Below are 27,059 nucleotides of genomic sequence, written 5' to 3' on the forward strand. Positions count from 1 at the left end.
TTTTTTCTTCCTGTGACTGCAAGATAGATCTGGCTCATAAAACTCAAGGCATGTAAGTACTGTGTGAACCAGTTGCGTCACTTGTCCCAGCTACTCCGGTGATTGAAGCAGGAGGATCACTTGCGCCCAGGAGTCCAGAGCTGCAGTGAGCTGTGACTGGGCCTATGAATAGCCACTGCCCTCCAGACTGGGTGACATATAGCCAAACTCTGTCGTAAAAAAATACTCAAGGCAATTTTTATGAATATCATGGAGCCTATACTATTAAAGGCAGACTATAGACATGAGCTACATATAAAATAGACATAGTCCCTGCCTTCCCAGACCATGATTCAGACCTTAAATAAATAAGCATGAATAAACTGCAAACTACCAATTGTAGTAAGCGCTGAAGGAAAAGAAAGATAAGAGAGAATAATAAAGTGAAGAAAGGTGTCTAATTTAAATTGTTGGGTCAAAGGCAAGCACTGTGTGAGCTCTTTTCTCTGAGCTCCCCAGCCGGAGGAATAATCCACAGGTACTTAGTATATGTCCTTTTTCTAATAACATTTGTGTAGTATAGGAATGTCTGGAAATAAAAGATGTTTTTGCTATCATTCATTTACTTTTTTCTTTAGTGCTTACTATATTAAGACATTGTTCTAGACTTGGGGGCGGGGGCGGTGCGGACGGGGCACAGCGTAAGACAGACAAGATTTCTGTGCTTATGTAGATTTTGTTCTAGAGGTGAAATGTTCCTCCTCAGAATATGGAAAGAGAAAAATATAACTAAACTCTGGAGTAAACTATTTAAAAAGTTTATGAAATTCACCATGAGGATAAAGAAATATACTCGTGTCCAACAACACTTGACTGTAACCAGATTGAGTATTTAATAATCTGTTTTTTAAAAAAAGGCCTATATCAATCAGAAGTGGTGATCAGCAATGTAGAAGATAAAGGCTCACATGGAGCTGGTGTAGTAGGTATTACAGATTGATGACACTAGCCATTACTATCACCTTACTCCTCTTCTGATTGAAATTTGGCCTCAAATAGAAATTTGCCTGTAGAGAGAATTATTAACAAGAATTGGATATGCTGCTGGCATTTTGGTCACATATATTAGTGTTTGGGAATGTATTTACCATGAATCTTTACTTGAGGAGACTATAAATTAAGCTGTGAGCCTGCTAGGCCAGGAACTGGCTCTGGATTCAGTGCGGTGCCATCATCCCCAAGTAGTACCCCTAGGGTCTGTGTTGGGGTGGCCAGGCAGCTTTCCCCTTGAGACTACTGGCTTTAGGGTTGGGGTTTTTTTTTTTTTTCTCCAATCAGCAATTTGAATTAATCAATTATCTTGAGATATTTTTGAGATATTTCATTAACTGTCCCTAGAAAGACAATAATGATTTAGAATGTCAGACAGGAATGGTAATTTCAAGGCTTCATTAAAAAAACCATTTTTAAAAGATTGGTTGATATTCCCAAGTGCTATCATAGGCTAGAAAATGTAGGAGCAATTGAACCCACAATGTTTTATCCTTTTATAAATGCAGTTGCTGTTCTATAAGGAAGAAGATGGAATAACACAGTATACAGGGTTCTTTTCAAATAAATTAATAAATTAAATACACAGACATTTCTTTTATTCTGACAGCTGAAATAGTGCATAAGATCAAAAAAAAAAAAACATTCAGCAGTTCAGTCTTGTCTCCCTTTCTTATGAAACTGAAAAGAAACAAAATAAGCACATTTGAATTTGATGTAAAGGAGATTAAGAATATTTATCATAGACAGTTGAATATTACTCATCTGAGAACAAACCTACTCGTTTCCAGTTCGGCAAAAATACACAAAGAATTTGATAACTATTGAATTATGTTTCAGGGCAACTACTCATGCAGGTTGAGACAAAAAGAAATACAACATATTTTTAAAATCGTATTTGGTAATGGACTTTAATTTCAAAGTAGAAGGAAAGAATTTTTTTTTAAAAAAGATTATATTAAATCTTTTTCGAAAAAGATTTTTTTTAAAGAATTTTCTTCAACTTCAAGAATTTCTTGAACTTCTCTTCAGTTCAAATTACATCTTTTATCATTTCTTCTTTGAGATTTGCACTGCTGGTAAACTATTTATTTACTTTTTGGTCTGAAAATGTCTCTATCCTCATTCTTAACAAACAAAGAATTTTATTGAATATAAGATTTTAATTGGCAGTTATTTTCTTTCAACATATTAAAGATATTTCACTACCTCCTGGCTTCCAATGTTTATCGTTGCTCTAAGTGAGGTTCCTTTGAAAATAATCAGTCTTCTCTTTTTCTATGGCTTCTTTTTAAGTGTTAAGTCCTTGCTTTTCTGCAATTCAGTATGTGTCAAGATGTATACTTATTTTTGGTTTCTTTCACTAGTACTGGAAAATTCTTTTAAAAAAAGATTTAACATAATCTTTTTTTAAAAAAAATTATTTCCTTCTACTTTGAAATTAAAGTCCATTACCAAATATGATTTAAAAAATACATTGTATTTCTTTTTGTCTCAACCTGCATGAGCAGTTACCTTGAAGCATAATTCAATATTTATAAATATTTAATATATTAAAAGATTTAATATAATCTTTTTTAAAAAAAAATCTTTCTTTCTACTTTGAAATTAAAGTACATTACCATATATGATTTTAAAAATACATTGTATTTCTTTTTGTCTCAGCCTAGGGAAGAGCTGTTGCTTGCTTTTACACCACAACCTTTGGTTATTTTTCTAGTGAATAAGAGGAAAGAAAGCTTGAACATTTGTAGAAAAAAATGCAACAAAAAGGAAAAAAAATAGGCTGACGGTAAAATGATGTGGTCATGTTAGCTATATTGCATATACTATTGTTAAGACTGTGTTTAGAGACATTAACTTAGATTATGGTAATTATTTTGGAAATTTATAGTATTCAGTTTATGGAGCTTTGTGTAAAATGGAGAGTACTTAAGCAGCTGAAAACAATGATTAGCTTTTTTAAACTTTGCACATTAAGATCATGGGGCATTTTTAAATGTTAGTTTTTTTATTCATAACAATTAAAAAGTGCTCTTTGCATATTTAACTAAAATATGAAAGTAGGAGACAGACACTGCTAACATGTTGTGCATTTCCTGCAGCATCTAAATAAATAAAGATAGATGTAGATCTAGGAATCACATTACTAGGAGATTTGAAAATGAAAGTAGGAAACCCTCACATCTTCTCTCTTCCCTATGCTCTACCAAGGCACCTGAAAAGAGATGCCTCCGTCACAATCCCAGCTTCACGTCATGCCTTTGCTGTCGTTTCCCCACCTAATCAACCAATTTTCCCTAGACTATTTATGAAATAATGCTTCCTTTCCCCATTTATTTAGGACGCCACCTTTCTCATAATTTTTTGTTGTTGGTATTCTGAGTCAGGCATTCTTTTTTTTTTTTTTTTTTGAGATGGAGTTTCACTCTTGTCGCTCAGGCTGGAGTGCAATGGCGCGATCTTGGCTCACTGCAACCCGCTGCCTCCCAGGTTCAAGCGATTCTCCTGCCTCAGTCTCCTGAGTAGCTGGGATTACAGGCGTGTGCCACCACGCCTGGCTAGGTTTTGTATTATTAGTAGAGACGAGGTTTCACCATCTTGGCCAGGCTGGTCTCGAACTCCTGACTTCAAGTGATCCCACCAGCCTCGGCCTTTGCCCTTTATTTCCTATTACATATTAGACTCTCCCCTTCAAATCACTTCTCTTCAGTTCAAATTACATCTTTTATCTTCTTTGAGATGTGCACTGCTGGTAAACTCTATTTTTTTTTTTTTTTTTGGTCTGAAAATGTCTCTACCCTCATTCTTAAAAAACAATTTTATTGAATATAAGATTTTTAATTGGCAGTTATTTTCTTTCAACATATTAAAGATATTTCACTACCTCCTGGCTTCCAATGTTTATCGTTGCTCTAAGTGAGGTTCCTTTGAAAATAATCAGTCTTCTTTTTCCTATGACTTCTTTTTAAGTGTTAAGTCCTTGCTTTTCTGCAATTCAGTATGTGTCAAGATGTATACTTATTTTTGGTTTCTTTCATTAGTTCTGGGAAATTCTCAGCTATTATCTCTGTTCCATATCTTTCTTTCTCTTCAACTGGAACTCTTATCAGATGTATAATAGATCTTCTTAACCTAAGAAACTCTTAAATGAAGAAGCTCTAAGCTCTGTGTTACATAAACTCTCGTTTATACTTCCTACTTCTTTTTGTCTCTGTATTCTGAATAGTTCTTTTCTTACCAATCTTCAAATTCACTAATTCTCTTTTGAACTGCTTCTTGTGTGTTATTTATATCCATTGAGCTTTATATTTCAATTGTTACTTTTTTATTTCTAGAAGTTTGCTTAGTTGTCTTTCAAATATGCTAAGTTTTTAAAAAAAATAGTTTCCTATTCCTTGAAAATACTTGGTTTTTCATTTTCAAAGCATAGTCATTTTATTTCCTGTAACTGGAATATTACAATATATAAATCAATTGTATATTTTTTTCTGCTCTTTGTTGTTTTTTGCTGGGTCTTGTGCATAGTGACTTATTTCCTTGTGATGCTTGGTTACTTTTGTCTGTGAGTTGCTTTTTGAAGTCTTCTTTTGTAATTATGAAAGCATATCCAAGTGTTTCTATCCCCTTTTTCATTCCTAATGTATTAGGTATTTGTGTGGTGTGTGTGTGTGTGTATTTGTGGTATGTGTGTTTGTGTGTGTGTCTGTGTGTGTGTGTGTGTGTGTGTATGTTTCTTAATTAGAAATCTCCAGGGCATTTTTCTTTTTTTGAGACAGGGTCTCACTCTGTCATCCAGGCTGGAGTGCAGTGGCACAATCATGGCTCACTGCAGCCTCATCCTCCCAGGCCCAAGCAATCCTCCCACATCAGCCTCCCAAGTAGCTGGGGGACCACAGGTGCATGCCATCATACCTGACTAATTTATTTTTATTTTTTTTGTAGAGACAGGGTCTCAGTATTTTGCCTAGGCTGGTCTCTAACTCCTGGGCTCAGGCAACTTCTCACTTCGGCCTCACAAAGTGCTGGGATTACAGGCATGAGTCACCGCCCTCAGTCTTTAGGGCATTTTTGTATTATTTTTTCCTTCAAAGACACAACTTTTGGTCTACTTATAATTCTAATGGCTTTTATTTAATAATTATTTAATTTTTGTCTTTATTTTTCTTGTTTCCTTTTCCTTAAGTAATGCAGTTTGTTTGAGTTTGTCTTCACATGCATCCCGTTTGTTTTGTTATTTTATATACTTCTTTTCTAAAGGAGCAATAATTATCATTTTGTTTCCTTTTTGTCATATAACTTATTTGGGATAATTTCCTTTCCAAATTTCTAAATGACTGATTTTTTTCCTCTTGTTTAACCATTTGTTATTCATTTTTATTGTAGTTCATTATTTTTAGAGAATGTGGTCTAAGTTTTAGATTATTTTCTAAATACTGAGTTTTTAATGGCCTGTTATCAATTTTAGCATATATTCTACAGATCTTTGTCAAAAAGAAATAATCATATTTAGGGTCTAACATTCAAGATATACATAAACATAAATAGGTTGGTAGATATTAATCTTTTAAATTGTAATCTTAGAATTTTTTTGACTACTTGATTTGTCAGGTCATTAATTCAAATGACACAGTTATAAAATGAAAATCTTTCTTAGGGATAACATGTCTAAGCATATTGTTTTCTATACATAAAGAGATTTTCCCTTTTATTACTTCTATTTAATATTTTCATTAACTAATAATACTTGGCAAAGCATGTGATTAGTCTCTGTAACAAGATTTTTTTTCTCACTGTCAGATTTTAATCCCCTACATCCCTTTCAATATTGAATACATATAAACTATGCCAGAATGGTCTTTCTATGCCTTGTTTCTCCAGTAAGCAACATGATGACCTTGGGGTTTTTGGTGTATGTGGAAGGGGGAAGGTAGGTTATGCTGTGGACTGTCATCTGTGTTATATTTTGTTCTTACCAACCATACATTGAGAACAAAATTGGTGAGAATGTAACCTCTGAATAGGGCTTTGGAAAGCCGCTCCCCTACCCACATCCTTAATCATTATAAGACTTATTTATAGGAGTAGAATAGTTTCTCATAGAAAATTTGAAAACAGCATCTGCAATATAAACAGGCAGGAGGAAAATGGTGCATTTAATCACATCACTCAAAGACAACCATTAACAACTAGTTTTGCTTCTTTCCTTCTAATATTTCTTCTAGAATTGTTTTTACATAATTGAGACTCTTCCACTATTATATAATAGGCATTCTCCATTATTAATAATTATTCAACAGAATCATGTTTAAATGCCTTGACAATATACTATTTTTTACTTAATATTTCTTTAATATTAAACTTGCATTTCCAATATATTTGTATTATTAATTATGCTTTGGTGAATTTGTTTTCTTTCTTTTCTTTTCTTTTTTTTTTTTTGAGATGAAATCTTGCTCTGTCCCTGAGGCTGGAGTGCAGTGGCATGATCTCAGCTCACTGCAACCTCCGCCTCCCAGGTTAATGTGATTCTTCTGCCTCTGCCTCCCAAGTAGCTGGGATTACAGGTGCCCACCATCATGCCCGGCTAATTTTTGTTATTTTTAGTAGAGACAGCGTTTCACCATGTTGGCCAGGTTGGTCTTGAACTCCTGACTTCAGGTGATCCGCCTGCCTCAGCCTCCCAAAGTGCTGGGATTACAGGCATGGGCCATAAGTAACACAGTGGATCCCTAACTTTTGGGTGCATCCGAAACCCCTGAAAGGCCTCATTCCCCAAGTTTCTGATTCAGTAAAAGTCTGAGTGTGGCCAAATAATTTGTATTTCTAATATTTCAGGTGATGACGATGCTGCTAGTCCAGGGACCAATCTTAGAGAATCACTGTAATATTGACATGAAAGGATTTGTTTTAATAATTTCTGAAAAGCAATGCTTCTTCCTTCTATTGTTGGTTCCATCTTTGATAATGCAGGGAAAAATAATACTTATTTTAGATTAGAAAAGGAAGTAGTAATGTCTATTAAAGGTTTTTTTAAAATCTTTTAGTCATTGGCTTTTGCTAATTCCTTTGCACTGATTGTGGAATCTTACTGGAACCATTTGACCCTGGAGCCACATCACTATACAGCTGGTCTCATTTTTTTTTAAGTCACCTGCTCTCTTTTAATTCATTTCCTTTGGTGTCTTCCTTCCTGTGGAAAGCCTCTGACATCTGTCCTACATACTTCCTTATGAATACAAAAGCTCATTTTTTTCATTTTTAACTTTTATGAGTCAATTACTCTTACCCTTTTTGTATTTGTGATGTTTTCATTCCTTATGTTTTCAAAAGATACTCTAGTCTATAATTATTTAGGATTGCTCTTTTAAAAAAATTTTAAACATTTTTTACTACATTCTGTTGACATATTTAGGTCTGAGCCTAATGTCAAATACTAGCAGCAGATGACTTCTCACTTCACTGGCACCATCATGTGGTGAAATTTTGCGCTACATTGAAACATTTGCCAACATGGTGCCACTTCATCACATCTTATGTATAGGTAACACTGAAATTGGACCTATCACAGTAAGTTAGGGAATCTGAAATAATCCTGTTACTTTAGTAAATGCACAGAAAAGTAAGCACCAATGATTAAGTATGTGGACACTGAAGTCAATTACATGAGCTCAAAGCCAGGCTTTTATACTATCATGTAACATGGGGCACATTGGTTAATTTCCCTGAGTCTTAGTTTCCCTGTATGTAAAATGGGATACCAGTAGCATCTATCTCACAGGGATGCTGACACTGGCCATAAAATAGTTTAATAATATCAGCTGTGATTAGTTGTTACCATGCCATCACATTTCATTTTCCTTTTATGGTCAAACCAAGAAAAGAAAGTATCAGAAGACTTCCCCTGTGAGTTTAGAAAATTATACCAACATGGAATAATTATTTTCAGAATGATTAGAAGTAACATGAAGTTAAAAACTGTGAAAGATAAAGATTGAAAAAACATTTAAATAAAAGTTATTTTTTAAAAAGGCAACTTCTGGAAAGAAAGGTCTATGAACTGTACTTACCAAGTGAAATTTGAAAATTAATCTAGTTATACTAAGCATAACTGACAGTCAAAATAAATAATTGTGAGGATTAGTAACTTAAAACCTTTTTAAGGGTCAAAAACACTTTTTAAAATTAAAAATGATTTATAGTCCCGAATCTTCTCAATGAGCTATTGAAAGAGAAATGTTTAATTTTATAAATCCTTGAAAGAGACACATGTGGGACAGATCTATATGTTGGAAATCTTTCTATTAAAACATAAATTCTCACTTTGGGAGGCCAAGACGGGTGGATCACGAGGTCAGGAGATCGAGATCATCCTGGCTAACAAGGTGAAACCCCGTCTCTACTAAAAAATACAAAAAACTAGCCGGGCGAGCTGGCGGGCACCTGTAGTCCCAGCTACTCGGGAGGCTGAGGCAGAATGGCATAAACCCGGGAGGCGGAGCTTGCAGTGAGCTGAGATCCGGCCACTGTACTCCAGCCCGGGCGACAGAGCAAGACTTCGTCTCAAAATAAATAAATAAATAAATAAATAAATAAAACAAATTCTAATTATTTTATCAGAATAATAGATTAGAAGAAAGCAGGCAGGGTTGCTATGATTTGAATGTATTCCGCAATGTTAATGTGTTGGAGGCTTCATTTCCAATGCAAAGATGCTGAGAAGTGAAATTTTTGAGAGGTGACTGGGTCCTGACGGCTCTACTCTCATTAAGGGATTAATGGAGCCATTATTGCAGGAGTGCGTTAATTGTCATGGGAATGAGTTCCTGATAAAAGGATAAGTTCAGCCCCCTTCCCTGCTCTTCGCCTTTGCCTACTCTTTACCTCTCTTGCCCTCCTGCCTTCCACCATGGAATGATGGAGCAAGAAGGCCTCACCAGGTGTGGTTCCCTTGATTTTGGATTTCCCAGCCTTCAGAACTGTACGAAATAATTTCTCTTCTTTATCAATTACCTAGTCTGTGGCACTCTGTTATAGAAGCACAAAACAGACTAAGACATAAAACTGGTGCTGAGGAGTGGGGCTGTTGCTATAACAAATACCTGAAAATGTAGATGTGGCTTTGGAATTGGGTAACAAATAGAGGCTGGAAGAATTTGGAGGAGGAAATAGACAAGCCTCCACTGCTGTGAATGGAGCATTGGGCAATTCTGGTGAGAAGACAAGAGCTGTGAGGAGAGCCTAATCTTCTTAAGGATTATTTAAGTGGATTATTTAAGTGACCAGAAGGCTGGTAGAAATATGGACAGTAAAGGCCATTCTGATGAAGTCTCAGATGGAAATAAGAAAAATGCATTGGAAACCGGATTAAAAGCTATTCGTGTTTTGCAGAAAATTGTGGTGGAACTGTATCCATTTCCTAGGACTTTGTGGAATACAGAACTTAAAAGAAGTGAACTAAAATATCTGGTGGAAGAATTTTCTAAGCAGCAAATTATTGAAGGAGTTGCATGGATATGTTTAACTGCATACAGCAAAATAAGATAAAATGTAAGATATGAAAGCTACAGAGAGAGAGAGAGTGATTTAGATTTTTATACTGAAAGGGAAGCAGAGCAGAAAGATTTGGAAAATTTGCAGCCTGGGTATGGACAGTGTGTTGTGCAAAAGACCACCAGAATGCCTAAATGATAGAAAGGAGAGCTTTATTGGCAACAGCAGTTTGCAAACTGAGAAGTCTCTGGCACGTGCTGCAGGTGCTCTTCTTTGAAGATGAAAAGGGCAGGTTGGCCCTTATGCCTCAAAGGGCCTGTACAGTCATACATAGTCAGCAGGTTTGGGGAAAAGCTATACATATTTATGTGGAGAGTTGACTGCATGCGCAATGGGCAGGCATATATGTAATGTATATCCCATGTTCACTTTGGGGTAGGATTTTGGCATTAAAATGAGGTGAAATTTGGCTCCACGTTAAAAGGTGAACTGTAGGATACGAAGACTGTGCATAGTCTCTATAAGCTTGCTGAAACTAGCTTAAGGTCTATAGTTACTTATTAGGAAAGTGTTTATAGGGTAGGTCTTCTGTCCAATCAGAGTTGAAGTAGTCTGGGTTGTAAATCAGTTGATGAGGGCTCTTGATAATTTACCTGATAGCTCCTATTGTTACGGAGTTTAGTAAGAGTGTGTTTTTCCTTATAGCCATAGGAATTTAGAAGTTGTCATGTCAGCTGAGCACTGAACCCTCAACCCATAGGTAGTATCTGTTTCCTTAACCTTGGGGTCTGTCTTAGTTGATAAAGGGGCATCTATTTTGGTTTCTCAGATCACAAGTAAAACGGTATCTTTAGGACAGCAAACCAAAGATATGGCCAAGCCACTATCTGCTAAAGAGCCAAATATCATCTGGCTAGAAGGAAACCAGGTGATATTCATCAAGACCGTGGAGCATGACCTGAAAGGAATTTCAGACATCTTTGAGGCTCCCCTTCCATCACAGGCCCAGAGCTCTAGAACAGAATGGTTTTGTGGTGGATGACCCAGGGTGCCCTCCATGGGCTTGCTGCCCAGGACCACTTCCAGACTCTGCTCCCTGTATGCCAGTGCAGTAAACCTGTCACCCCAGCAGTGGTTCAACAGGTCTGGCTGTGGCTCAGGCTGCCATTCCAGAGGACACAAGCGGTAAGCCTTGGTGGCATCATGTGGTGCTGATTCTGCAGGTGTCCAGAATGCAAGAGCTGTGGGGCCATGGTGACTTCCACCTAGATTTCAAAGAATATGGACAGCCCAGTAGGTCAATGCCTAGTGGTCTTGAGAGTGGGGCAGCTCCCAAGACCACAAAACTGTAAGGCTACCAGCATGCAACTCCAATCTGGGAAAGCTGGAGGCATGAAATTTCGATCTGAGCACTGCTAGGTGGACAGTCCACCAAAGCGGTAGGAATGGAGCTGCGTAAGGCCTTGGGGACGCTGCCCCACCCTGGTGTGCCCAGGATATGGGATATGGAGTCAAAAGAGATTATTCTCCAGCTTTAAAACTCATTTTTCTTATTGGATTTTATACTTGCTTGGGTCCTGTTACTTTCTTCTTGCCTGTTTTTTCCTTTTGGAATGGGAATGTCTATCCTATGCTGTCCCAACATATACATATATACATATATATAGTAGATAACCTGTTAAAGTTCACAGGCTCACAACTGGAAAGGAATTTGCCTTAGGATGAATTGTGCCTTGAATCTCACCCATATCTGATTTACATGAGACTTTGGTCTTTGGACTTTTGAACTGATGTAGAGCAAGACTTTTAGGACAATTGGGATAGAATGAATGTATTTTGCATGGTGAGAAGTCATAAGGTTTGAAGGCTAGGGGTGGAATGCTATGGTTTGAATGTGTCCCCTGAAGTTCACATGTTAGAGGCCTGATCCCCAATGAAACAGTGTTGAGAGGTGATTAAGTAATGAGGCCTCTGCCCGCAGACACTGATTAATGCCACTTCACAGGAATGAACTGGTTGTCACAGGAGTGAGTTCCACATAAAAGGATGAAGCCAGCCCCCTCCCTACCCACCCCTCTTCCCCTCTCTGACCCTTCCATTTTCTGCCATGGAATGACACAGCATTAAGTCCCTCACCAGATGTGAGCCCCTCAACCTTGCACTTCTCAGCCCCCAGAACTCTAAGAAGTAAATGTTTATTTTAATCTTTATAAATTACCCAGTCTCAGATATTCTGTTATAGCAGCACAAAATGGACTATTCCCCCATCCCCTTCAACACCATGTGTAATCATTAAATAGAATGAGTAATCTTGCCAGAACCACAATCTTACATTCAGTTTCCAAACTGTAGTTTCCCCCAGATAGTTAGCATTGTTCAATGAATTTTTGTTATGCCATTATGTAAATGTAGTCTATGTTCATTATCTCTGTACTTATTAAATTCATCAAAAGCTGTCCAGGAACAGATTTTCTGTTTTGTCAGCTACACCCAGAATCTTGTTCCCAGATTTTTCATCAGTATTTTCAGACTGTGAGGGAAGGAAAGCAAGAAATGGGAACAATTTCATGAATTTTAAATATGCTGTAACTCTGTTTTAGTACAACAAAGTATACAGCCGTCTGCAGTTGCTTCCAGCATACCCCAATCTCAGGGCAGTGCCAGGTTAGTGCAGTTGGTTAGAATGTGGCAATATGTCCATAATTATTTCCCATGTGAATCAATTGGCTTGGCTGTGCAGAGAAGAATGTCTTCAGTGTCAGTCTGAACTTTTGAGGCCAGCAGTCTGGAAAATCTGCGCCTCTGATTATTGAGGTTTGGAGATTTCCAAAGACCTATTATCGACTTCTAATTCCATTGTGGTTGGAGAACAATACTTTGTATGATTTTCATCCTTATAAATTGAGATTTATAACCCAGAATATGGTCTTTCTTGGCACATGTTCAGTATGCATAAATATGACACATCTCTCCATTTATTTAGCTCTTTCATTTAAGCAATGTTTTGTCACTTTAGAGTACAGCTCTTGCATGTCTTTCATTAAACATATTCCTAGGTATTTATAATACAGATGCTCCTCAACTTATGATAAGGTTATGTCTGAATAAACCCATCCTAAATGGAAAATACTGTAAATTGTAGTGGGGTTTCAACTTAATATTTTCTACTTACAATGGGTTTATCTGAATGTAACCCCATTGTAACCTGAGGAGCATTCTGAATGTCTATCACTTTCACATCATTATAAAGTAAAAGAAAATCGTTAAGTCAAACCCTCCTAAGTCAGGGATCATCTGTACTATTATAAATGGCATATTTTAACATGTCATTTTCCAACTGCTGCTTACTAGTATATAAAGTATTTTTTAATATATACTGAGCTTTTACCCCATGACTTCAACATCCAGTAGATGTTGAAGATTTTCCACATGGATAGTCTACAAAATACAATTTATTTAATAGCTTTGAAAAACATTTTCTACATAGACCACTGTGAACAGACAGTTTTGCAGTTTTCTAATATTTATCTTTTATTATTTTAATTATTTATTGTACTGTCTAGAATTTCTGATACAAAGCTGAATAGAAGTGATGAGAGCCGCCAGCTTTACCTCGTTCCCAATCCTAGGATTGGATTTTTCACCATTAAGCATAATAGCTATTGATCTTTCACAGATGTCCTTTATAAAGTTCTCTTTTATTTCTAGTTTTGTGATTGTTATCATGAGTTGGCAATAAATTATGTCAAATGCTTTTTCTGCCATTATTAAGATTTTCTCCTTTATTTTTTTTTTTTTTTTTTTTTTTTTTTTTTTTTTTTTTTTTTTTTTTTTGAGACGGAGTCTTGCTCTGCCGCCCAGGCTGGAGTGCAGTGGCCGGGTCTCAGCTCACTGCAAGCTCCGCCTCCCGGGTTTACGCCATTCTCCTGCCTCAGCCTCCCGAGCAGCTGGGACTACAGGCGCCCGCCACGTCGCCCGGCTAGTTTTTTTTGTATTTTTTAGTAGAGACGGGGTTTCACCATGTTAGCCAGGATGGTCTCGATCTCCTGACCTCGTGATCCGCCCGTCTCGGCCTCCCAAAGTGCTGGGATTACAGGCTTGAGCCACCGCGCCCGGCCGATTTTCTCCTTTATTAATGTTGTAAATTACTGTTTATTAATGTTGGGCAAATCTTGCATTCTGGATAAACCACAATTGGCCATTGTATTTTTTTCTGGGTTCAATTTTCTAGTATTTTCTATAGGAATTTTGCATCTGTATTAGTGAGTAATATTAGTTTGTGTTTTTTTTTTCTCTAATATCTGTTAGATTTTTCCGAAGGCTCTGCTGTTACTCCTTCCTCCTCTATTCTCTGAGTTTAGATAAAATTGACATTGTGTGTTATTTAAATGCTGGATAGAATTCACTAACGGGGATGGTTTTCTTTGTATTTTTAAATTATGAATTCAAATTCTGTAACAAATATGCAAGTACTTAGATTTTCTATTTCTTCTTCAGTGTTTTGATGTTTGTTTTTTTTTTCCCAAAAAACTTTTTTTCTTGAGACAGAGTCTTGCCGTTATCCAGGCTGGAGTGCAGTGGTGCACGCTCAACTCACTACAACTTCTGCCTCCAGGTTCAAGCGATTCTCCTGCCTCAGCCTACCAAGTAGCTGGGATTACAGGTGCATGCCACCACACCCGGCTAATTTTTGTATTTTTGTAGAGACGGGGTTTCTCCAAGTTGGCCTGGCTGGTCTCAAACTCCTGACCTCAAGTGATCCACCCGCCTCGGCCTCCCAAAGTGCTGGGATTACAGGTATGAGCCACCATGCCTGGCCCCAAAAACTTTTTATTCTAAGTTATCAGATTTTATTGGTATAAATTTGTTTATAATATTATTTTATGGTTTTAATTAGAATTTTTCAATCTCAGCACTATCGACGTTGCAGGCCAGCAAATTGCTGTGGGGGACTGTCCTGTGCATTGCAGAATATTCAGCTGTTTCCCTGGCCTCTGTCTTCTGATAGCAGACTCTCCAACTGTGACAACCAAAAATGTCTCTGGACATTGCCAAATGTTCCTTGGGGGGAAAAAACCCTCTGGTTGAGACCCATGTTTTAATGTCTGTAGAATCTTTAGTGTTCTTTCATTCCAGATACTGGTAATTTGTCTGTTTTTAAAATGAGTTTTTCTAGAGTTTTGTAGGCTGTACAAAAGAAGACTATGCACTGGACTTGGCCTGTAGACCACAGTTTGCTGATCCTGACTTAGATCACTGATTTTTTTTCTTCTTTTCTAACAAAGGCATGAAAAAACTATAAATTTCCCTCTGAGAATACTTTAGTTGTATTTCATAAACTTTGAAATGTTGTATTGATGGATATTAGCCAATTAATGGTTATGGAGAGTGTTTATGAAGTAACATGAGCTTGACTGTTATTCCAATAAAAGAGCTTACAAATATATTTTTGGTTCTGTGAGAGATGAGCGATGAAGAACAACAATAAGTACTTTCCCAACTAGTTGATAAATTAACATAAACATCCATAATCTGGCAACAATATTCTTTTGGCTCCTGTCCCTAAAAAAAGCCAGTCTGCAACATCCAAAACATTTACCAACACAAGGAAATTGCAATGATTTTCCTGTACCTTATGGAGTATTAATTTGCTGCCACCTGCTGGGAGGCAGAAATGGGTTTCCAGCATTGCTAGCTACAATTTGTCCTCAACTATTTATTTTGAAAATTTTCAAATCTATAGAGGAGTTAAAAGAACATTCATGTACTATTCACCTGAAACAACCGTTTTTTTGTTTTGTTTTGTTGAGACTGGAGTCTCTGTCTGTCGCCAGGCTAGAGTGCAGTGGCCCAATCTCGGCTCACTGCATCCTCTGCCTCCCAGGTTCAGGTGATTCTCTTGCCTCAGCCTTCGGAGTAGCTAGGACTACCGGCACGCGCCACCACGCCCAGCTCATTTTTGTAGAGCTAGGGTTAGTAGAGATAGGGTTTCACCATGTTGGCCAGGATGGTTCTGATCTCTTGACCTCACGATCCACCCGCCTCCGCCTCCCAAAGTGCTGAGATTCCAGGCGTAAGTCACTGCGCCCGGCCCAGGTTCAAATTTTTTAAATCCTTAAGGCTATCTAGTTGACAGCTGTCTTTAATGTAGATCAGTCCTCCTGCCTTTTTTAATTGTCTTCCACCTTATTGAAAGGTCCAAACAAATCACATTCTGAATTTATCCGAGTGTTTCCTCACAATCAGATGCAGGTTAAACATTTTTGGCAAGAGTGTTACGTAGGTGTATTTCCCATAGCCTCATAATGACAGGTTCATATTTTCGCCGGTATTGGTAATGCCAGCAACTTTTTTCCCATGAAGCATCTATTAACATTTTGCAAGAGACTAAAGTTCCACGGAAATGTGTTCCCCAAGCTGTACTGTTTAGAAAACTTCAGAATAAAAAAGTGACATGCATGAAAGTGTTTTAGAGTTTGTAGAATGAAAAGCAGGTTAAGGATTAACTCAATTTTAAAATTAACAAACTTCTTCTAAGGTAGCACAAACTGGGCTTTCATGAAACGTAACCCTTATCAAAACAATTGTTCAGATGAGCAACGCCAAGTTTAAAGAAAGGAAGTAAAACGTCTCAAGAACTGTCATTCTGTTTGTGTTCAATAACTGAGATTTGAAAGGTCTGATTCTATGTTCTCTCCACTAGATCCTCGGCTTCATTTAGACTTGTGCTTAATTTTCTGTCATTGACTATTGAGTCTACAATCACTCTTTGGAGTAAAAGTGGTAGTCTTCTAGTCCAAATAGTAATAATGAAAATGGTGAGACCAGTAATTCATTTTTTATTATTCTATATTCAGTAAGAATCAACCTGTATCTAATAGTTGAAAAGGCCTGAAGCCTCCCAAATGCATGTCATTACACAAATTCTGTGTGAGGACTGACATCTTGATTCCATATACTAATTATACTGCATGGCCCCCATTTATAACCACACCTACTTGTCATAATTCGATTCTGGCTGCTGCCTATGGATGCTATCTTTATCACATTATAGCAAACATTTGGGTGATTAAGTTTTTCTCAAAAATTCTAGAATAGCATACAACGGCTTTAGTACTTATTACGTCATCTAAGAGGTTTTTAAAAAATCAGTTACCACTCCGCCCACGCAGTGAGGTAGCCAATATTATGCCATTTCAGGCTTGTGCCTTTCCCCCCTTGGGATTTCCCGTGGACATCCCTGCAGCAGTGAGGCCGTAGTCCTGGCTTTGGGTGCATGTTAAGAAATACTAATCAAAACGAATGGGTGCCTTTCAAGAGAAAAAAATTGTGGGAACTTCAACCTTTAAAAACCATGCCATGGTTTAAAAACGTAAAACTCTATTTCGGCCGAACGCTGAGCATTTCTTCAAATCACTATGAGAAGCTTGAATGTCTTTAAATTCACCGGTCTGTAAAACGTAACGCGTCTCTCCCTCACCCCACATTATAAGTTTCCAAACAGTGGAAGAACGGGCTCCGGGGGTCCTGGCCCCAGGCTGCTGGGGCTGACAGCAGGACTCGGCCTCCTTCCGACTCCGTCGCGAAGGCCGGGAGGGAACGAAAGTTACCCTCGAACTTCGGAGGCGAAAGATTCCACGTGGACCTTAAAGAGGGCAAAACCTATCCTAAAGGCCTTAAACTGCCCTCCCCTCCCCCGCCAGAGAACTTCCCGGCGCAGAGCTTCCGCAGCCTGCCACAAGCTGGGAGCCCTTCACGCTCACACGCTCTCCCCCACACGCCGGAATTGCGCGGCTACGTCCGCGGGGACCCTGGCCATGCCCCGCGCCGCCACCCGGCCACAAGCGATCTCCGGGCCCCAAGCGCCTGCAGTCGGCGCTGCTTCTGCGTGGGAGGATCCGGCGGAAGGGGCGGGGTCAGGCGGCACTTCCGTGACTTCGGGCGGGTGAGTATGGGGAGTGCGCGCGGCGTTAGGGAGTCGGGCCTGGGCTCCCGCCTATGGCCGCCCTCCCGCTGGGGGGCCAGCGCGGTCCTCCGGGGCGCCCCCTGGAGGATTTGGGGTGGGGGAAGGAAAAGGAGAGTATTATCGAATATTCTCCTGATACTGATGTTAGGGGTGCGGGTATGTGTGGACAGGCAGGAATCGGCAAATGGGTTCAAATAGAAGGTTTAACACGTAAACAGTGTTTTAAAATTCTCATTTTGGTTAGGTTTCTCAGGTTATCTTTGAGCCACAGCAAGGCAGCTTTGTTAAGGTGGCTCATCCTTTGTCGCTGCCAAACCAGGTGAATAGTTAACCTGAGGCCGGGTCGGAAAAAGCCACTATGACTCCTACCAAAGAGTGAAATTAAAACTCTTCCGGGAAATAAAATCCAGGATATAAAAGTAGAATTCAAACTAAAAGTTACAAACAGTATCTAGGTTCTGTCACATGCTGTGCCGGGCAGGGGCTAAATCTCAGCAGAGGGCATGCTGTCTTCATATGTATTTCTCATTAGAAAATGAAAGACAACCTAAACCAAAATAATATGATAAAAAAATTTTATTTATTATCTGTCTTAAGAGTTGTACCCTAATCCATATGTTTGGAAAACATAAACTAATAAAACTTTTCCAACTTGGTAGAAAGCCAAAAGTTTCCAGAAAAACTGTGTGGATTATTCAGCATTTTGCGGTTGTCTACAATGTTCAGAATATTCTTTTACAATAATTTTGCACTAAATACTGGTTTGTGTTCAGGGTAACAAGAGGTTTTTAAAAAGTCAAAGACAGGGACGGGTACTTTAAGGTCTGTATCCTATTAGGAGAGACAAAACAAGCATGAAAAGTTACATAACCGTAAGAAATGTAAATCACCATTTGAGATATTTGAAGATGTCAAAAGAAAACCTTTATTTAGAATGGAAAGAGCTGGTGAATGCTTGAAACATTTACCATTTAGCTGATTGTTGCCACATGGGAATGTGGGTCTCTCAAACGCAGATCCGATTGTCTCCAACACAGGCCAAAGATCTGTATTTTTGCGTAATTTTTCTTGATTTTTAATGTTACTTGCAACCAATTTAGTTAACCCACACCTTCTCTGGGTGGGCCAGGTGCAACTAGTTTGTGACCTCTGCAGATTTTCACCTTAGTACAGTCCTACACTTACACAATGGTGCAGTTAAAGATTTTTTGACTTTACAGTGGGTTTATCCAGACACAAACCCCATTGTAAGATGAAGACTCTTTGTATTTAGAAATAATTGGAATTAGAGATCAGAAAAAGTCCTAGAGACTGGGATCATCAGGAAAGATTTTAAGCTGAGTAGTATAGGAGAGAGATCATAGAGGGGGAAGGATTTAAAAGATGAATTAAATCTTGGGGTTGGGAGAGTGGCAGGTTTGGAAGATAGTAAGTAAACTCTCCTTAGAGGAAGTTTGGAAAGGCAAGTGCAAGAGGTGCTGCTGGTCTGGGGACTACACTTTGAGAACCACTGTCCTAGGGTATGGTGAACTTTTGGAGGAATTTGAGTAGGAGGGTAAGGAGATCACATTCACCTTTCAGGATGAGTCTTGCTGTGAAGTCTGGAAGGAGGACCGAGGAGGGAGAGAGAAAAGAGGAACGTTTCTTAGAGGCGATTAGCACCTGCTTGATGCCAGGCCCTGTCCCAGGCTCTCTCACGCATACTGTCTCATTCATACTCACCACGACCCTGATACGTAGATCTTAATGTTTTCATTTTGTAAGTGAAGGAACTTTGAGAATATGAGAAATTACCCAGGTATCATAGTTGGTCTCAGAGCTTCCTAGTTCAAGTCTAGATTTGAAATAGGGTGATAGCAGTGGGGATGTATCAAAACATTTAATGGCAATGGAATTTAGAAAAATAGAGACTTCACAAGCACATTTAAGCCTAAAAGTAGAAATTTGGAAATCTGAATCTTACTGGAAAAGTGATAAAAGGTAAAGTGGACAGAGAACTTTAGAGAATCCCTTCATGAATTCGGTATTCATTCTTTATTACTCTTCATTCACGGTGACCTATTTAAAACCTATTTAAAAGTTGCTTATTTAAGAAGTCATCCTGCTCTACAAAAATTTCTGAAATTATTTGAAAAAGAGAAAATAAAGCCTTCTGTCGGGGGAGAGGAGGAGTGGAATGTGGTAAACAGATTAATGGCATTTGACAGCTTATCTTCAAAAGCAATTAGCATTGAGAAATGGAAACACATGATACAACACTGCATTGCCTGTATGAATTGTGCTGTGCTGCAGACACTGATCTACTGTATTGATTTTGGAAATTCTGTATGCTTTTTCTTGCCAGAGTAGTTATTGAAATTGAGAATATTCATTGGATCAATTTCAAGATAAATATCCCAAGTCAGACTGCTGCTGCTGAGCAAATTTTTAATGAAGGAAAATATCCATATATTGAAATCAGTTTAAAAAGAAAGTCCTTAAAGTAAATATATATTACTGTAAAATCTAGAAAAAAATGTACATTTTATAAGCATCAATTAACTGAGTAATCAGTGTAGTGGAGTTATTGACCCATGCAGAATTATGGCATACATTCATTAATTCTGTGAGCAAATAGTTGTGCTATAAATAGATAACTGATATGGTTTGGCTGTGTCCCTACCCAAATCTCATCTTGAATTGTAACTCCCACAATCCCCACGTGTCATGGGAGGAGCCTGGTGGGAGGTGATTGAATTATGGGGACAGGTCTTTTTCCTGTGCTTTTCTCATGATACTGAATGAGTCTCATGAGATCTGATGGTTTTAAAAACAGGAGTTTCCCTGTACAAGCTCTCTCTTTGCCTGCTGCCATCCATGTAAGACATGACTTGCTCCTCCTTGCCTTCTGCCATGATTGTGAGGCTTCCTCAGCCATGTAGAACTGTAAGTCCATTAAACCCTTTTTCCTGTATAAATTACCCAGTCTCAGGTATGTCTTTATCAGCAGCATGAAATCAGACTAATACACTAGATATAGCCTACTTTGAGGTATCTTACTGAATCTTGTAAAGCTGGGGAATTTCTCTTGTATTTTGTTAGTGCTTAGCGTACAAATTGTAGGATGAAGCTATATTCTTAGGAATCCTGAAAATTAGTTGAAACATTTTGATTGGATTATTATTGTTTTATGGCTGTTATGCTTTTAATGGAGGCAGATACAAAATTCATCAATGCAAAATAATGTTTTACATACTCATTAACATAGTGATTAATGTAAATTATATTTTGACAATGTAAAATACAGTGTATTTGGCCTCAAAAAAGAAACTACAGAGTTAGCTGCAACTTAAGATAACTGGAAAGGCTCCTTACATTATTTTTTGCCCACCACCTTTATTGTAATAGTTCTGTATGATATCTGGGGAGGGAATTAAAAAATAATACAAAACTCTTTCAGCTGTGGTTCAGAGAACTGTAGTGAAACTGTATGGCAATGACATTGTGAGACCCTGAAGTTTCCCCAGAAGTATCTCAATAAGAGGCAGTTAAGAAGCTTAATAGTTTCAAAGTCTGGAAAGCAGCAAATACATCTTAGAGAATTTAAAAACATTATAAACCCCACTTCTCTTCTACAGAGACATTTTAAAGCATGGACATAACTTTAAGGAGACAGAGAAAACATCAGTAGTTTTCATAAAGCTTCAGTGAACACACCCCAAGGCACAAGTGTTGAAAATGGCCTGTTCACTAAAATGTCACTTGGAGGTACAGGTATGCTGTGCTTACAGTGAGAGGATGACTTTATCCCTAGTTAAAAGCACCAGGTGTCACGCTCTGCTTCCATTACCCAGGATGCACCAATAATCCCTATGATAGTGAATGGTTCAAATACTATACTACATTTCCAACATGTCTTTTGCCTATTTGCTTATTTGTTACTGGGATTCTTTTGAACCCCACAGGTCTGTAGAATATTTTAAAAGGCTAGAACTACCTTAAAAATAGTCTTGAAATAATACAGAGCCCTTCTAAAAGAACTCACTGGATATTTTAATAACATTTACAGAAAGAAAGAAAAAATTTGCAGTAGCTGAGTTTCTTTTAAGTGAAGAAGAATAATGTAGAACATGTAATCTAAAATGTTTGATAATGTAAAAAATTGCCAAGATTATTAATATATATTTTGGTAATCATTATTGGCCAAGTTAATTTTTTGTGCAAAATACACTATATGTTAATAGAACAGGAAAATCATTATTTCAGACCACTAACAGAAGAAAACCCACAGCTAGAGAAGCATCTATAGGGCAATTAAACGTTAGGGAAGTTTACTAGCTTTAGAATACATCAATACACTTCGATTACAGAAATATTTCATTTTTAAAACTAGACTGTTTTGATGTACTTTTTGTAACGACCTGATCTAAGGAGCCTTGGAGGCTTGTGAAAAAGATATATCCACAAAGATGCTGCATTTCTAGGGTGGGGGTGAATTAACACTTCTGTAAGGAGGAAGGAACTGAATCAGCTCAGCATCAATTAACAACATTTTTCTTTTAAACAGTAACTCATAATCTGATGACTCACTTCACTTTGCTAGTTCAAAATTAGGCAGAAGAAGAACTAAGCTAACTAAACTGGTCAGACCCAGAAACACAATGATTTGGCAAGCCTCAGTCACTCAGCTCATGATGTGTGATAATCAGCAGAAAGGCTGCTCAACTCTTGTCCATTCCTTCACATCTGTAGATGAGTTCGATATAACCACTTCTTTTTATCAACTTACCAACTTTAAGCTGCATACAGGCAAAGAGATCACAAACTTCAGGGAGGCCATAATGGTCTGAGGGGGGAAGTTATATTCCTCCTGTAGAGGTGAATTAAGTAATACTTCCCAGGCCTTCTTTCAAAGCAGCCACTTGTCTTCTCCAGAGGATAGCTGGCTGAGGTTGCCCATCTTCTTTCCTAGTAGGACCCAGTCAGCTGTGTTAAAGGTACACCAGGAAGTGCTCATGGGGTTTTTTAGCTTTTGTTTGCCAGCTTTGTCTTCAGTATGAGGCACTTCCTTAGGACTTCCTTCTTTGTATGGGGGCCTGATAAGCCACTCCTGCAAGGCGTTGTTCTTTATGACTTGGAAGGAATCAGCAATTCTAGAAGGAACCATTGACTTTGGTGCTTTAGTTCTATTACTTCTTTACTAGAAGGACAGAGTCACATATTCAGGGAATCTTTATGTTTCTCAGGCTCAGGTTTGGGTTCCATGGGCATCCATTTTTATCCTTTCCTTCTTTGTTGAGAAGCCACTTATACAGAGCCTCCTGCTCACAGTTCTCATCACACACACACTCTGCAAAGCTGGTGCAGGGCTCATTGGCTCTGCCTACCTCCTCTACCTTACATGGGTCCTGATGGTTCTGGACAAGCCTATCCTCTGTAACCATGCTGGGGGTAGACAATGGTTTCTTGGCCTCCAAGTGGTCATTCAGGCACTTCAGATTGCTCACGTTTTCCAACTCCGTACCTTTGGGCTGCTTTTCCTGACAGTTGGTACAGGAGTCAGTCTTGACAAGCCAATCATTCACATTATAGGACTGGAAAAAGACCTTAAACTTCTCATTGCTTTCATGACTGCCATTCTCGGGCTTCCCTAGCTTATGGGATTCCTGGGGAGTCACTAGCCAATCTGATAGGTTCATCTTATCTTGATCAGGAAGCTCTAGATCTTCAACCTTTTCCATTTCAATGGAGAGCTAGTAGTGGAATGGCTGTTACACTTTTGATAACTTGGCTTTTCAGGAACTTCCTGTTGCTGACTCTTGAGGAGCCAGTTTTCTAAGCCCTTTAGGTTTCCCAGACATTACTGAAGAAATTGCAGGCTCTGGAAGAAGTCTGACTGTTCTCCAAGGTCTGCTTTTTGGTGAGCCAATCCTGGGGGTTTGTGCTGGGTGTATAAGGAGCCTGATGACCACTGGCAGGTTTGCTTCCAAGGAGCCATTTGCTGAGAGGGACAGCTGCAATACTGGATGCAGACTTCTGCTCTGGCATTGGGATATAGCTTCTCCTCCAAGAAGGGCCCAATATTTGAGGAACTAACATAAGCCATCAAATGCTCAGGAATTTGAATTGTTTTGAGAGACCTAAATGTGGTGATGGTCTGGCACAGAGCAGTTGTGTCAGCTTCAAAGAGTAGGACATTTGACTCTTCATGCTCAAGGGTCAAACTGCCCAGTCTCTACAGGCACACAGAGACTTGATTGGCTAGATCTTTGTTTTGGGTACACTCCAGTTGAGTAAGACAATTGAACTGGCCCAATAACCAGTAGAACTGCTGAGCCTGCTGTTGAAGTGTCTCTTTCAGCTGATAGATGAGGTCCACCTGTTCATATAGTCACACCTCATGGCTTCTAAGACATTCCAGGTGGTGGCTTATGCACCTGTGAATCTGAGCTTTGATCTCTTGCAAGTTGTCTTTAATTTGCTGTTCAGCCTGGAGTAACTCCACCAATAGCAAGCTGCAAGTCCCTCCGTGCATCACTACCCCTCAAAAGGGGTTCTCTATTACTGGAGCTGCCACTCTGGTCTTGGAAGGTATTCATTCTGCTCACAGCTCCAGGTCCAAGTGCCTCTCTGGGCAATCCGAGGGGACCTTGGGTGGACTGAGACATGGCCCCACCGAAACCTAGGGCCCAAAGCGGATTTGATTATTTGTCCAGTTCTTTGATTTGTTCCCATGAGAAAGCAGGAAAAGATGCTGAGTTACATGAGCAGGTAGGAAATCCTTCTTTTTACTTACATGATTTTGCCATTTTAGTGGAATTAGTCTGTTCTGCATGTGACAGTATATAAAGGTAGAAAGCTGCTCATACAAGGCTGAGTTATATTGGCTCTTAAAAAATTTATGGGCTGCTTTAAAATCTGGTTGATTGGATAAATTCATGGGGTTAAAGATATTATGAACTTAGTTATCAGGAGTGAATTATTGTCTGTGGAGCGAAAAACATTTTAAAATGTGGTCTGTTCTGTCACCTAACACATCAAGATCTCCTACTGATAAAAACTTTGCACAAGAAATAGAAACTAATTTTTCATTTCGGCCTAAGCAAAAAATAAATAATTAAAAAGATAAATAGCCAGCCATAATCAGGCATATTCAGATGTACAGGATTATTTTATTTTCTCTAGAGTTGACACCATATAAATCTGTATTTGTGAAATCCATAGTTTTTTCCAAGTTCTGCCACTAGTTGTGAGGCCTTGGTGAATCAGCCTTATGCTGTTGAGCCTCCCCTTTAAAATAGGGTGTCATCCACTGTAGGATTATTGTGAGGATTAGCTGAAAAAATGCATGCATGATGCCTCACACGTGATAAACACTCAGTAGAAGGTAGCAGCTGCTGCTTGCCATTCAGATGGTCCAGAGAGTTGGGGGGAAATCAAGAAAATTAGTCCCCTGGGAAGAAGTTTGAGGATGTCAAACCCAGAATTACATACATCTGGATAGCTTTTTGGTTTTGGCAAAAGAACGCAGTAAGATGGTATCATCCTCTTTCTGGTTCTTTCTTTTCACTTAAAGGCCTTTTAAGATTTGCATTGGCAGGCCGGGCGCGGTGGCTCAAGCCTGTAATCCCAGCGCTTTGGGAGGCCGAGACGGGCGGATCACGGGGTCAGGAGATCGAGACCATCCTGGCTAACACTGTGAAACCCCGTCTCTACTAAAAAATACAAAAAACTAGCCGGGCGACGTGGCGGGCGCCTATAGTCCCAGCTACTCGGGAGGCTGAGGCAGGAGAATGTCGTGAACCCGGAAGGCGGAGCTTGCAGTGAGCTGAGATCCGGCCACTGCACTCCAGCCCGGGCGACAGAGCGAGACTCCGTCTCAAAAAAGAAAAAGAAAAAAAAAAAAAAGATTTGCATTGGCATCAGAAGGCAGATAACTGCAATCCCAATTGTGATAAAACCTACAGTATAAATCATAAGCTTATCAGACAGTTGGTGTGAATTTTCTGAGAAAGATTGCAATGAAATTGTTGTAAGAAACCACTATTTTAAATGTTAAAGCAATCTAGAATATTTATTTAGAGAATATTTGCTTACATTATTATAAATGGACATAGTTTCATCTAGTAAAACTTTTGTTACTGAATTTTGATTCCTTGCAAACTTATCTTAGCGTTTTTCTGTTTGGAAGGTTGGTTACATGTCAAAGGTGCCTTGATTCAAAACAGAAAACTTAGAAGGCAAAACGTTTTAGTAAAGGTCCTTCAGTCACACAGGTTAAGATTGTTACCCAAACTTTTCTTTATAGTTTAGTAGATTGTTTACATAGAGTAGATAAGAGTATATATTCATGAATCCAAAAAAAAAAATATTGGAAGGTTACTATGTGCCAGGCACTGTGCTCATTTCTGAAGAAATATGCCCTTTTTCTGGGAGACTCAGTCGAGTTGAGCAATGAGAATTGGTAGGGAGCGGTCTATAAATAGATAAATTAGAAAACAAGAAGACAAATACTATTTTTGAGATGGGAACAAAAGACTGTGGAGCATTGAATAGAACACTTAACTGTCTGGAGAAAGTGGGGGAAGATGTATCTCTGAGGAGGTGCTATTTGAATAGAGTAGGCATTTGTCAGCAAAAATGTGAAGGATATGCACTACAGACACCTAATTTTTATTGTAGCATATATATAGTTTAAAAAATTTACCATGCTCAAAAATGGTTACTGTCTCATATATATCATGTTATTTCAGACTACTTTTGAACTTCAGATTTAACATGATTCTGATAAAATATCGGTGCATGGAAGAAAAGGTAAAATGTGATTATTGCTTATTTCACCTTGCACATAATTCTTTTTACTAAATTTTTTTAGTATATATGCTGACTTTATATCTAATTTAGAAACTGACGTATAAATGCATTGAATGTAACACTGATCTTCACAATAACTGGTAAAATTAAGGATTCATCAAATTTGACTGATGTTAGGAAGAAATCTAAATGCAAAAGGAAGCAAGTTACAGGTTATGGCAAAGATAATAATCAAATCATGAGGCATTTCTTATTAAATTTTAAAAATTCTGAATTTTATCTTTTAAAAAAGATTTTTTTGCTTACTTTTTCTTACCATAGAACTGTATTAGTTTCCTATTGCTCCAGTAACAGATTACCGCAAACTTAGTGTCTTAATACAAATTTATTATCTTACAGTTCTATTGGTCAGAAGCCTGACACAGGTCTCACTGGGGTAAAATCAAGGTGTCAGTAGCTCTTTGTTCCATCCTGGAGGATCTGGAAGAGAATCAGTTTCCTTGCCTTTTCCATCTTCTGTATGTTGTCCTCATTCCTTGGTCCATGGCCCTTTTACTCCATCTTCAAAGACCTGAAGAGTGGATTGAATCCTCACATGATGTCACTCTGCTGTTCATTTCTACCTCCCACTTTCATATTAAAGGACATTGGTGATTACATTGGGTCCACCTGGATAATCTAAGATAATCTTTTTACCTTGTCAGCTGATTAGCAACTTTAGTTCCATCTGCAACTTTAATTCCCTATTTGCCACGTAACATAACATATTCATGGGTTC

At 38.4% G+C, this 27,059-nt stretch overlaps 1 protein-coding gene and 1 pseudogene across 4 annotated transcripts in view; one reads left to right on the plus strand and one right to left on the minus strand.

Moving 5' to 3' along the window:
* The first annotated feature begins 16,351 nt into the window (after positions 1 to 16,351).
* MMAA (metabolism of cobalamin associated A) overlaps positions 16,352 to 27,059 on the plus strand; it is a 37,308-nt gene continuing 26,600 nt past the window's right edge. For 2 of the 4 annotated variants that reach the window (XM_033215394.1, XM_033215397.1), the window contains exon 1: positions 16,352 to 17,467. The gene's annotated coding sequence lies outside the window, so the exon portion shown is untranslated. Of the gene's footprint in view, positions 17,468 to 20,393; positions 20,414 to 24,217; positions 24,239 to 27,059 lie in introns of those variants that run through there. The other 2 variants (XM_033215396.1, XM_033215395.1) reach the window with 2 other exon arrangements.
* LOC117085984 lies at positions 22,208 to 24,253 on the minus strand (annotated as a pseudogene).

Source organism: Trachypithecus francoisi, unplaced genomic scaffold (genome assembly GCF_009764315.1).
Source record: "Trachypithecus francoisi isolate TF-2019V2 unplaced genomic scaffold, Tfra_2.0 Lachesis_group1, whole genome shotgun sequence".
Taxonomy (NCBI): domain Eukaryota; kingdom Metazoa; phylum Chordata; class Mammalia; order Primates; family Cercopithecidae; genus Trachypithecus; species Trachypithecus francoisi.